Raw genomic sequence first — 11,503 nt, forward strand, 5'->3', positions numbered from 1 at the left:
TGGAATGCGTCGGGCATACGTCGATTGGGTGAACGAACAACAGCAGCAAAATGCTGAATTTTCGCATCAAATTTTCTTCAGCGATGAGGCACATTTCGAGCTCGGTGGCTATGTGAACACCCAAAATTTCCGTATATGGGGCTCAGAAAATCCACACGTGATTGTTGAGAGGCCATTGCATCCGCCAAAAGACACTGTTGGGTGCGCATTATGGTCTGGTGGAGTCATCGGGCCGTATTTCTTTGAAAATGAGGACGGCGAGACGGTAACTGTGAATGGTGAGCGCTATGGCCGCATGTTAACCGATTTTTTTGCCACAAATTGAAGATATGGATATGGATGACATGTGGTTTCAGCAGGACGGCGCCACGTGCCACACAACACGACCGAACATGGCCATATTGCGAATGAAATTTGAGGGACGCATAATTTCGCGTTTTGGTGATGCCAATTGGCCGTCCAGATCATGCGATTTGAACCCGCTAGACTTTTTGACGTAGGACTACGTCTTTCATTTCTATACCGGGGTGTAAAATCAAAGTTTCGAAAACGAAAGCGTTACGCCGGAGACCGAGATTTTGAGTGTTAATAGCTCCTAAACAACTGAACGAAATGGTATGATAAACACTTCATTCGAAAGATAAAATGTCTACACGTTCTATACTTGTTACTTTCTGATCCAAAAACTTGTTTCAATAGTCTTAAATTTGCTTTCAAAATAGGCTATTGAAATCACCAATCGGTATATAAGCGAGCGCCGCTCGGAAATCCACTCAGTTCTAATTGAACAGCGATTGGAGCATGTTGTCGCTGTTGTGGTGAAGCTCTTCATTTATCATGAAAGCGCGGATGAACGGTGTCACCAAGAGCCTGTTTGTGCACCTTAGGCCAGAAGGGAATCCATCAGGAGGAGAGTGATGCTACAAACGGTTCCCCGGGAAGATCTCGAAGCAGCCGCTACACACACACACACACATACACGCACGGAATTCTTTCCGTTTGGATCGAGAAAGATCCGGAAAATAATCTGCCAGTTCCTCTAGGAATTTAAAAATACATTCATGTGAAAGAGTTTATTTGAATGTTTTCTATCCATGTAACACTGTGACCAAATATGTTTCAATCAAGTGCTATTAACAGATGGTTATCGAGTTAGCATTAACCACTGGTAGGCTTCCAGTATCGAGGAAAATGTGGAAATATCTAATCGTTACTGAAAATAATCTGCCAGTTCCTCTGGGAATTTAAAATTACATTCATATGAAAGAGTTTATTTTAATGTTTTCTATCCATGTAACACTGTGACCAAATACATTAGGTTTTGTGATTTTTCAATCAATCGCAATCAACAGGATAGCTTCTGAAGATTATTCTTCCCCATCAGTAGGATATTTCAGTATCCAATATTGGATGCATAAAACCTTGTGCCTCCAACGTAACGCTCTCGTTTTCGAAGTTCTCCAAATATTCATTCATTCAGAATGAATTCAGATTCAACTTCATACAAATGATCTCTAAATCAACGATAGTCCTACGTCACCCTTGCGGTTATACCATAGATATAACCCACTTCCTGTTTTTTGTGGGGTTATGCGAGAGACCGTGTCTATGCCAACTCTCCGCAAACTCTTGAACATTTGAAAGACACATATGGGGCGGTATCTCGGTCATAACTTCACGAATGTTGCAATTGCTTTGCAATGAATGATGATTCGTGGAGTTATGTCCGAGATACCGCCCCATTTGTGCCGAAAAGTCATCGAAAATTACCTGTTCCGGATCAAGGTGTGCGACGAAGCCCTAGGTGGACATTTGAATGATGTTGTATTTCACACATAATGGCATAAATCAAACTTTAATTTGAAATAAAAGTTTCATCGAAATTCGAATGTGAAAGTGTGTTTTATTTCAATTTACTTTCGGAATTTAAAGTTGGAAAACCCTGTAGATGTTGCATTTATCATTGCTTGAGTTTACTGTCATCATATTGATCCATTTAGACTTTCTTCAGAATATTGCCTTTTCTTGGGCATTTTAAAAATGTTCACCCCAACACACTCAACACAAAAAAAAATTTGTGCTATGCGCAAAGGGCACCATAAACAAACTGCAGCGCGCCTTAGAAATCATCTGGACAAAACAACATTTGTGAATCGGACAACTCATGATCAGAATTGAGATAATCGAAATGCCCTAATTACATGGTTTAGCTATGTAAATCTGATACAAATGGTGTGCAAGCATGATGTTTGCAATTTTGTAAGAGTTAAAATCCAGAAAAGGTATGAATATGTGCCAAATAAACATCTGGTGATTGATTAAAAGTTAGCTCAAATGAGTGCTACTATACTATTAAACTACTGTAAATCATGAAAAAGACTATTTTATTTATATGTTTTGAAGCATTCAAATACCCGTTTGACACAGGTGCGCAGAATTAGAGCATTCAAACAAGTGGACAAACCATGATCATATTTTCGACTGGACAAACCAAAATCAATTACCTTATATCGAAGAATTTATTGCGACTGACTGTCCTGAACATTTCTTGTCTTATTTATATGATTGGTCCCATAGTTATTTGAATAGCGCAACCATAAAAAAAATGAATGAGTAACATACGTTTGAAATAGGACAATTTCCACGATGCGTCCGATTTTCGTTTTTCAAATTCAGACAGTTTTCAATATTTTCCCGAAAGACGTAATCCTACGTCGAAATGATAACTTTTCATTCGATGTCTTGCATTTGTTTTTTTTTCAGCAGAACTAACATCAGGTGTATGTTTATGAGCAGCAATGCACCGGTTCGAAATCAATCAAAACCAAACCTACAACCAATGTTGGTAGTAGGCAGGTACCGACGAAGTGTGAAATTTACTCAAAAAAAAAACAAAAAAGGAAACACACTGCATGAGAACAGTACAAATCCCAAGCACAAGACGAAGTGGCGCGTGATTAAATTTACCTTGATGAGAAGCTATCTTTGTAATGAAACGCTTGGAATTACCGTTCATTTGCACATTTTTTTCTACCTCTAGGTTACAAAAAAAACGATGGATGGCAAAAGAATAACCTTAGAGCACGGCACCAACAAAGGCTGCAATTAGGTGCAAAATGAATCGCAATTATCTTTGTTGGCAGGAACATAACAGGAAACTTTTTAGAATGATTAAAAGGATACGAGAGTCGGTGCGTTCGTTAGTTCTTGCAAACGAAGTGTAGTTAAGATTTGAGTAAGAAAAAAAGCTTTTAGCTCCAATTTTGTGCTTGCTCGCCAATAGATGTTGCTTTGATGTTGGTATTCGACAAGGAAGATAAACAACATGCTTTTATTGTCTTTGTAAATCGATACTCGACTCCCAGTGTTCAGCTATCATTTGTATTTTTGAAATTTTGGACAGTGAGAGGGACAGTTCAACTTTTGATGAACGTTTGCAGTGGCCACATAATCCCGAGCAACCATCGTATTTCATATGATTGTGCAGTCGAATCATGAATAACGTTAATGATGGCGAAGACTTCTGCACATTGAAAAGCCCTCCCCTCTTCATCAATTCGGAACCTGTGGTTTTCCAGAGGGAGTGTCACGAAACATAGGTACTCAACACATTCCTTTCATGCGTGTGGCAGCATGTGTATGCTTTTGTTGTTTGAACAAGCGAACGTTAAAGGGTGATGAAGCGTGCCGACTAGGATTGGGCGATCTTTAGAAAAAGATCGATCTTGATGGATCGATTTTCTCAACGGCGCAGGGATCGATCCAATGATTAAATCGGTACCAAAGAATCGATCTTTACTGAATCGATCTTTGAAAAATCGAATGCCTTTTTCCAATTGATTTACTTGTTCTATATAAGTATTGTCTTTTCTTTAAACATGAAATAACCATTTTATATTTCTATTCAAACATCAAAGGCATTTCAGTTTGATTCTCAGAATGAAGGTCACAAAAAACAGGAAAGTGCTGAAAAAAGGATTTTGCAGGGCATTCATCTTGAACCGTCATGGAATTATTTAATTGAATAAATTAATTGAAAATTATTATTAGAAATTCAACAACCGATATTCATCTAGAACTCCGCTGACGATAATCCCGTTGAATCAAATCGTTTAATACGCTTGGCATTTAGTCGAAATATTGGCAACAGTCCCAGTTCTAGTAAAGAACGCTTCAGTCGGATCTGATGTCAACATCCCATTTCGTCACAATTTTTACTGTCAGCCTAGTGAATATGATGGTGTAAATATAACTTGTGACCACTTGTTTGGTAATGACCAAACTTACAAAACTGCTTCTCCTAAATTTACGACCACTAATTCAATGACATTGAAAGGGATCCAATGTTTATGAATTTGTCAAGCGGTTTTTGGTAAGAATCAATGTTCTCTGAAAAACAAATTTACAATATTTGGTTTTCTACGATCAGAAAGTTCGGAAGAAAAGATAGATTTTCACGATTTTTTTTCTTTCAGTAGGAAGCATCGACCGAAAAATCGGAAATCGGAGAGAAAAAGATCGATCTTCTAAACATCGATCCAAGATCGCCCAATCCTATTCACTATTACTAATTTGACATCCTCGAAAGTTATTCAAATGATTATAAAATTTGTCAGATGGGATTAAAATCGATGTACTAAAAACTCTAGGATCGAAAAAAATCGAAAGCAAAAGATCGATCTTTGCGATTTTTTCGGGTACAATGAATCGATTCAAAAAATCGGAAATCGAAATGGAAAAGATCGATCTTCTGAAAATCGATCCAAGATCGCCCAATCCTAGTGCCGACAACGCAAATAATTCCAGAGAGAAAGCCAATGTTGGGCTAGAGTCACCACTCGACTATTTCCCTGAATGAATGCGACGCGGAACCGAAACTCAGCGTAGATTTGGACGCCAGGACGACTGACAAAATTCGCCATCGGTCAACTCTGACATGAACCGGGCGCGTTCTGATACGATACGTTGATACAGAATGGGTCTGGGGCAGTTATTCGGCTTTCAATCGGAACAATTTTCATTGTGTGGATTGTGAACTCAGTGCAGTCGGACAGAGAAACAACAATGTCAACCCAATTCGGTGTGTTGGTGTCAAGTAAAAAAAAAATCGAATCAATGACTCGAAAGTAATTGAATTTATCCCACCGACCGTTCGTCGTGTTATTATATATCCCCTGATGTACGCTATTTGATTGACATTTTTCTCGATTTTCGCTGGATGGTATTTTGTGTGAGGAGTGTCTAGACTGATGATAAACTGTGCGTCATGACATATTATATATTTCACTTTGTGGGGATTCATTGACCCCAACTGATGGCATCAGACGACACAACCAATGATTGTTCCGCGTGGAAAAATATTTTCATTTTGATTCTGAAGCAAACCTTTGACACCCCGAGGACATGATTGTCCTTTTAAATTTTTTGAACACTTCTTTTGAATCCCACAATATCAAAAAAAATAATGCTGGATCGAATCAGAATCACTGCGAATTTATATTACGTAATTTTCGAATTTTCAAATAGTTCGGAAATCCCATTCAATTGGTCAACTGTCAGCAAGAGACTGAGAACAAAAAATATGTGTTAAGCGGTAGACATAATTGTCAATGTGTAGATTTTAATGTATGGCGGTAATGCTTCCTTTTTAACGGACACATATTTTTACTAAGCATATTTCCTCAACTCCATCAGCTATGTCATTATAATATGGACTATTATGTTTGTCTGTCATTTTTAAAAGTGTACTTTTATCAAATATCTGATCCGTTTGCCATCGCCTGCAGGTCGATTTGATTCGATCATAAATACCAAATGAAGCCGACGTTCGTACTTACGGAAGTGGAAGCACGCATCACATCGATACTTCCGGCTGATGCGTGAACGGTGAGCGGAAACACACGAGAATGGCTCAGTGTGGCGGACAGAAGCCAAGTCACGAACGGAACTGAATGACCGCTCCGGTTATGCGTGAAACAATCGCATTTCGGAATGTAGTCAGCCAGTTTTTGCGTCCTTCCGGCGACAGACAAAACCGCGTAGTCATTTTTGAGAAAGAGTTTTCCCAATAACGGAAGCAGATGTTTGAATTCGCATTCAAAAGTGCTTAACATTTCGGTCGAATTGGTGAAATGTTCGTGTATAAATAGTAGAAAAACGCCGTAGAAAAACGCAAAAAAGGAATGAGATCGCTGTGAAATAATAATCGAGTTGCATTCATCCTACCTCCACCCACGCTTTGTACAACTTAACAACAACTGTAATTATGTTCGCTTTCGTTTACTCAGATGAAGGTAATAACGATTTCTCAAAAAATAATTTAAATATTCACTTACGTGGATAAATTTGTGATTGTTCAAATACTTGCTTAAATACCATTCTGTTACGAGAAGAATCAAACATCAAACAACCATTTGCGTTCTATTCTTTAGTAGTTAGTAAAACGTGGTCTATCGCCCGAGAAAACCAACTTGAAGCGTGCCTCACTGGAACCTTCACCGACAACGGTCTTCATTTCGTGGAACAAGTAATATCTCCTGAGTCTGAAATTGGAGCAAAAAAAATGCCAACTCTTCATCTTTCCTACGCTTACAGCAAAATCACTCATCTCCCGTTCTCGTCGAGGTAATACTTCGAACAAGCAACATGGTTGAACGCAGCATTAAGCTTTTACACACCACATCTCACCATCACCACTCATCAGCGAGCGAGGAGTAGTTCAGTTGTTGTCAGAAGGGGATTATAGTGTATAACGGATAGCGATTCAGCTACTGATGATTATGTAGTTCTCTGGATTGTTTCAGAATTACGGAGTAGGCAACGCATTATTGCTCTCTAGCGGAACAAAACACATTTTGACAACTTTTCTGGCCGTTTGTGCAATTTTTCAAACTTGAAATCTTCGAAAAAGAATTGGACCACTTTTTGAAAATGGCCAAAACCAAACCAAAACTTATAACTCGAAAACTATAATATCTAAGAAAAAAATTTCATGAAAAAATATCAGATTTTTTTTAAAGAAAAGTGATACAAAAAATTATTTTCAAAATTTAAATTCATTTTTCTCAAAAAGTTTTTTTTAATTCTCAAAAAAATATGTCAATAGCCCTTACAATTTCCAACAAGTCATCTATACATCGGAGGATGAGCACTTTTTACAGGAAAAAAAGTATTTCTAACAACAACTTGTTTACGTTTTCTTTGAAAAAATTACAACTAAAGGGTGTGTCACATCAAATTGCATCATGGAAACAACGCTGTAGAAATTTAATTTAATTTTTAGGAATTATATCTTCAGCTTTCGCTTATAATCAGATGAGAGTGTATAGATCACGTTGGCCATGCTTCACTGTCAATTTTTCGTAAATTTGGAAAAATGTCGTCAAACGAAAAAGAGCGTCGTGAATTTCGAGAATCCGGAGTTGTCACATCGGGACATCGGTAAGATGCTGGGAATCGTCCAATCCACGGTCAGCAGAGTACTAAAACGATACTTCGAGAACCTAACCATCGACCGGAAGGTGAAGAACGGCAAAAATGGATGCTCCGTCAGTGAAAAAGATCACAAACGCGTAGTTAAGCAGTTTAGACGTGATCCGAGAAGTTGCGTCCGGAATGTCGCCAATAAGCTGAATTTGTCAAGTTCATTCGTCCAGCGGACCAAGCAGCGGGAGGGCCTGCGTACATACAAGGTTCAGAAGGCTCCTAACCGCGACGAAAGGCAAAACATGGTGGGGAAGACGCGAGCCCGGAAGCTGTACACCGAAATGCTGACGAAGCCGCATTGCCTGGTAATGGACGACGAAACCTACGTCAAAGCGGACTTTCGTCAGCTGCCGGGCCTGTTGTTCTTCTCCGAAGAGGACAAATTCAGCGTTCCGGAGGAGATTCGCAAGCAGAAACTATCCAAGTTTGCCAAAAAGTACATGGTGTGGCAAGCGATCTGCTCTTGCGGAAAGCGGAGCGCCCCCTTCGTGATGACCGGCACGGTAAACGGGCAGGTTTACCTTAAGGAGTGCCTACAGAAGCGCTTACTACCACTATTGAAGCAGCACGAGGGCCCGACCATCTTCTGGCCGGATCTCGCTTCGTGCCACTATTCAAAGGACGTGTTGGAGTGGTACGAAGCCAACGGGGTCACTTTCGTGCCAAAGGAAATGAACCCGCCCAACGCGCCGGAGCTTCGCACAATAGAGAAATATTGGGCGATTTTGAAGCAGGCCCTCCGGAAGAACCCAAAAGTTGTCAAATCGGAGGCGGACTTCAAGAGAAAATGGATTTCTGTTCAAAAAAAACTACAACCTGACGTTGTACAGAACCTTACGGACGGAGTAGAGAGGAAGGTGCGAGCATTCGGGCTTGGGCTCGAAGTGTGAATTAAAAGAAAATGCCAAAAGTTTTTTAATAGTTTTTATTTTACTGTCTAAAATTTTTAAAAGGATCTGTCTACTGGGCGAATTTCTACAGCGTTTTTTCCGTGATGCAATTTGATGTGACACACCCTTTAATCGGTAAACAAGGGTTAACATTTGGGAGTTATAAGTCGTGTGAGTTTTTTACAGAAAAAGTATCATATATTATTCATAAAATTTATGACTCAGACCATAATATTCATCAATCAATCTGGTCGAAACCATAGAACGAAAAATGCCTTTTTAACAATTGGGACGATAAAAGGAGAGAATTGTGTAACTGAGGACGAATTTTATGGCGATACTAGAAAATGGGTTACAGAACAGTTTCGTGAATTTGATCCATCGCTATGGGAAATCATCATATGGGAAATATGCTCCAAGAATGTGCCGTCAATATTTTCTTGCCACGAAAAAACACACAATCTTAGAACTTCAATCAAGAATAACAAAAACTCTAATTAAAACGGAGATAGCATTGATGAAAAATTGAATATTTGATTATTTCACTAGATTGAAACTAGATTGAAAGATAATTCAACGCGGGATGCTTATTGAAAACGATTGATTTGAGGGTTCTCTATTCGGGCACTTAAAGTGCAAATCAATACGAGATCGAGATTTAGATCTGAAATGTACCTAAAAAAAATTTCACAGCCACGCTTTTTTTTTTTTTATTTTATTACATTAACAATTTAACAACATTTTCAACCATTTTCCGTGCGCTTGACTGACTAAAACTAACTAAAAATTTATACCGGTTACCCGCGGTTACTCGGGACTTAACCTAATCCATTCAAATTCCCATTCACACTTCCACTCATTTTCCCATTCATACAATCCACCCACACATATTTACATAATTATTGCGTTTCACGCATTTTGTATTATAACATTTTTTTTTTTGGTTTGGCATCTTTTTTTTTTATTTTTTGCAGAGTTACCTCTTTTCTTGTCTTCATTTTTGTAATTTTTACAGATATTATGAAAACTTCCAAAAACCTTTTTAATACACTTAAAACTAACTTAAGATTAGTACCGTTTATCCGCGGTTTCTCGGGACTTAAACCTAATCCACTCAAATTCCCATCTACACTTCCATTCATTCTTTCACTCATACAATTCTTGCACACATAGTTGTACAATTATTACGTTTCACACATTAATTTTTATATTTTTTTACATCTTTTTTTTTCATTTGATCCTTTGTTTTTACAGATTTTTCTAATTTCTTGCTCATTTCATTTTTGTTATTTTAACAGATATTAAGGAAACATCCAAAATTCTTTTTCACCTGATCTTTTTGATTCCACCTAAATTCACGAATTCCTCTTTGAAAAACGAACAAACTAGCATTTGGGTGCCTCTGTACACAGAAAGCAATACAATGGATAACCAACCACGATGCTGCTTTGCAGAGGGTACTTCTACAATCAACTTCCCATGTCAAAAAATCTTCTAATTTTTCGAATTGCAATTTAAATCTTGTTCTTACAATTTTTGTTACCCATTCTCTCACCTCTTTTGAAGAAATGCATTGATGAATTCTATGATCATTGCTATCTTGCATATTGTTTCCACATCGTTCGCAAATATCACTCTCCGCATCCTTTATTCTATATTGTTTCGATTTTTGTCGATTTGCAAATAGGTCGTTAAACAGCAGAAACAGTGCTGACCTATCTTCTGCTAATAAATATGAAAAGCTTAGAATTTTCCAATGAGCAGTCCAACTTACTTCGGGAAAATTAATTTTTACAAGTGGAACAAATCCTTGCTGGTGAATTAATAAACGATAAAGCTGCTTAACAGAATCTACTCCATTATTCAATTGAATCGATTTTTGAATCCACTCCTTTCCATTTCGTGATAGTTTAGCTAGATGTTTGAAATTCAGTAAATATTTTTCGCCGATGGTATTGTCCTGCATTCGGTTATCTTTAACAATATTCCAAATAAATAGCGCTTTACATTTTTCAGTAGGGTCAATTAGACCGACTCCACCGTTATCGATATCGAGATATAACTGTCTTCTGTCCACTCGAAAAATGCAATTTTTCCAAATGAAATTTCCAATTATGGTCTTCATTTTCGCAAAGTGCAAATTTTTGGCTGGGAAAAGCTGAGCTATATACCATAATTTTGATAATATACACTTTTTCAATTAAACACATACTGCGGAAAGACACCATCCATAATCTGTGTTTTATGTCATTGATCAACAGTATCATTCCATGTAATTTTGAAGGTAACTCCTAGTATGTTCAAACATTTCCTGTTTCGGCTATTTGAAATGGACCACCGTTGCAGTTATTTAAGCGTATGAATCGCGATTTTTTTAAATTTGCACTGATTTTCGAAAACATGGAGAAGGAAGCGATGATATTCAAAACCTTATCAAGCTCTTCGGAGTTTCGGAGAAACACATTCACATCGTTTGCGAATGCAATCACTCTTAGGAACTTGTCATAAACAAGGACCCCGAGGACGCTTTGGTCAATGCTTCGAATCAATGGTTCCACATACAAAATAAAAAGTATCATGCTTAGCGGACACCCTTGTCTGACAGAAGAGTTAATCTGAATTTCCTTTGTTAAAAATCCGTTATATAGAATTTTAGATGTAGCTTTACCGTTTCTCCATCACTTTCCAAAGAAATCGACGATCTACTTTATCGAAAACTTTCTCTAGATCAAGGCTCAGCAAAAGACCCTTGAATCGCTTACTTTCTGTAGCTTTTGTCATAATCCTTCGCACATCTTTCAGATTATCTACACAAGACCTCCAAGGAACACATGCACTTTGTCCCGATCCAACTATCTTTTCAATATAATTTTGAATTCTGTTACAAATAATTTTGGTAAACAGTTTATAATCAGTGTTTAATAAACTGATTGGCCGGTAATTGTCTAAATCTGTAAGATCACCTTTTTTTGGAATTAGAGTGATAATACCATTCGTAAATTCCTTAGGAGCGATACACTGTCCACTCAGGTATGAATTAAACAACTGTTTTAAATCAGATTTCAATAGATCAAAATATTCAAGATAAAATTCATAGGTTAACCCATCTGGACCCGGCGATTTTTTCT

Source organism: Toxorhynchites rutilus, chromosome 1, assembly GCF_029784135.1.
Source record: "Toxorhynchites rutilus septentrionalis strain SRP chromosome 1, ASM2978413v1, whole genome shotgun sequence".
NCBI lineage: Eukaryota > Metazoa > Arthropoda > Insecta > Diptera > Culicidae > Toxorhynchites > Toxorhynchites rutilus.